Genomic DNA, 2,951 nt, shown 5'->3' on the forward strand with positions numbered 1-2,951 from the left:
CCCCCCCCCCGCCTTTTTTTTTTTCTCAATAGCCAGCCCCTCTGGTTGCGGGGGAAGCCCTAAAGTTAGAAAAGAAAGGACCCTCTTTTCATCCCCCTATTTCTCTCCATTCCAGTAGCCTGCTGCAACTGTGTAATTAAATTGTCAAAGTGAAATGCGGCGCTCCGAGCCGCGCATCCTCCGTGAGCTGAGCCCCGGGCTCCTTCCTCCCCTCTCTGCTCCCGGCCGAGGTGCGCCGAAAGGTGCCCGCCCGGAGCCGCTTATGGGAGCCCTTACGGGCGGCCCCGTCCAGCTGTGCTCGGAAGGCAACTGCTCCAGATGTTGGGGTGGCTGCGATTGCACACAAATTGGCATTTCTTTCGTAGGTCCGTAGGTCACTGCTCCGGGCTTGACCGGTCCTAGGTTTTTGCGCCTGTTTTCCACGCTTGTGCCACCTCTGTTTGTTTTATGTCTCTGATTCCCTAAAGTTGGGAGCAGCATAGTAGGAGACTCCAGCCAAACTTGTTGTTGTTTAAGGCACGTATGAAGTGATGAAAGCGGCGTGCCCTGCTTATGGGATAAAACCTCTGTTATTTCCTTTGAATATGTCATTTATTAAAAGACTGATTGTAGGTGTGGGGCTGCCTGGAAAATGTCACATGTTTGCATAGTATATGTACTGTATAGGCAAGTGTATAAATATGCATGGTGTCTAATGAAAATACCTCTGCTTTCTGGAAGGCTGATCTCCCCATGCAAAATGAAGCAGGGTGCATGATCCTCTCCCCTCTGCCCAGCACTGATTTCAGAGGGGCAGGCTCACAGAGCTGCACGCACATCAGCTGCAAACAGGGACGGGAGCAGCAGCATCCGTGCCACAAACAAAATAACGCGTCACCTCTTTGGGAACAAACCAGTTTCAGCTCCCGAGGAGCGTTGTTCCTCTTTGCGAGATGTATGGCACGTCCTATTTTCGGAGAGCGCTCTGTGAGAGTCCTTGCTCATTGTGCTCCTTGTGCAGTCCGGAGGGCTGTGGGGATGCGTGGTGCAGGGCACTGGCCCTCAGAATGTTGCTTAACGCCATCTATACAGATTGCAGCTTTTAAGTTTCATAGGTTCTAGAATTACAAATTAGCTAATTTTAATCAAAACATGTGAAATGTTATCCTGGCTGGATATAAAGGCTGACTGTGCTGGATCCTCTGGGTTTGTTTTGTTTACTTTGGCTGCAGGCGCACTCGGTGGTTTGGGAGATAGTTGTTCTTCTGCAGTATAACAGATGTTTGTCTGAAAGGGTGAGGAAGAAACAAAAACAACATTGTGTGAAGGAGAAAAATTACACAATTTTAAGCTAATGCTTTGGTATTAAGCGCTGGCATTAGCTTTCATGTAGAGAGTTTCTCTTTTTTAATCATTGATAGCTGCTTAGGGCTGCAGATCTCGGGATTTCAGCTGGCTCGGTAATTAAAGGCAGATAGAAACGGTGCTTTGAACCGATAGGATTTGTAGTGGGGAGGGAGCTGGCTGGTGGCAGAACCTCTCGAACACTGCAGGCCACCTTACAGAGTGGGCTGTGCTGCCATGCCATTGTGCTGAGCTGGGCAACCACGTCTTCAGCAGGACAGTTGGCTGCTATGATCCAAAGGGGAGAGAGAGAAGGGGGAAAAAAATATTAGCTTGAATTTTTGACTCGTTGAGGAAGTTGAAATCCCGTGAAGATCGTTTGTGCCTTCTGTGCACTGAGGAGTCAAGATGTTGAGTTGTTCTCCATAAACCCGAGGAGTACAATAATGTAACAAATTGGTTGCATTGTGCAAAATGTGTGCGGCAAAATGACAGAGGGAACACAATGTGCCCTTGTGTACGGCCGTATCTGTAATGTTCAAACGGCCTGGCTGTTTCCCTTCATCTGAACTGCTTTCATCTGGACCAGTGTAAAATAAGCTCTGGTAAGTAATCACGGCAGAGCAGAAAGAAAGGAATGTATACAGCAATAGACAGCCTAAGCTGTAAAAACTGTAACCTGAGTATCAGCAGCAGATCAGATATCAAGGCTTGAAGGTAGGGGAAATGAAAGAGATGAAGGGGAGGAAAAGACGAGAGAGGGAATGGAAAAGTCAGCCTGAAAAGTGAAGGAGAAGTAGGAGGGCCCCCTCAGGGAAATTTGGCTCAGGGATTAGGGAATTTTATCATGGTGTACAGTGACCTACTCAGGTTTCAGCCCACGTTGGATCAGATTGCCTCCCTTTGCTAGCAGAAAGAAAAAGGGCTGGTGTGGATGTGTCTTTTTTTTTTTTTCCTTTGGGTAATAAAAAGGCCATTGGTACAAGTGTCTATTTTAAGTACTGCAAATGCAAGGCACTATGAATGAGCCATAAAACTCCTTCAAGATTTGTTGTTTGATATGGTCAGATATTTACTCCAGCCAAATGACAAAACCCAGCACTCGCCTGGTGTGCTCCAGCACTGTGCCACTGCTCGGTCTGAGTGTGGCTGGCTATTCACTGCTGCCTTGTGCCTGAGATTGAGTTACGCTTTTGTTATCGCTAACCCCCTGTACACCATGGTTATAACAAATTTTAATTTGATACAGTGTTGTGTGCTAAGAGTACATGACTCCGCACAGTTTTCTGATATTATGTTTCAATGCAAAATATCTTCAGGGGAACTGGTTTTGTTTCTTTGTGACCTTCAGTCACAGCCTTCCTTTCTGCTGGTGTTCCTTATTTTGTCCCTCTTCCTTCTTAGCATTATAATCTCCATCTCTCAGCCCGAGGTAGCATTGTTCATCTCGTGCTCTGAAAGAAGGGCAGACAGCTGCTCTGAAATTCAGTGGTGTCATTCCTCATGTGCTGGTGAATAGCAGGACACCCAATGGTTCTAAAGCCAGCAGAATCAGGGAACCTGGCACTATTTCAAATCTAAAATAGGTGTTTTTTTTTTTTTTTTTTTTTTTTTTTTTTTTTTTTTTT

Source organism: Lagopus leucura, unplaced genomic scaffold (assembly GCF_019238085.1).
Source record: "Lagopus leucura isolate 7727_CA_CO unplaced genomic scaffold, USGS_WTPT01 Super-Scaffold_73, whole genome shotgun sequence".
NCBI classification, from domain to species: Eukaryota; Metazoa; Chordata; class Aves; order Galliformes; family Phasianidae; genus Lagopus; species Lagopus leucura.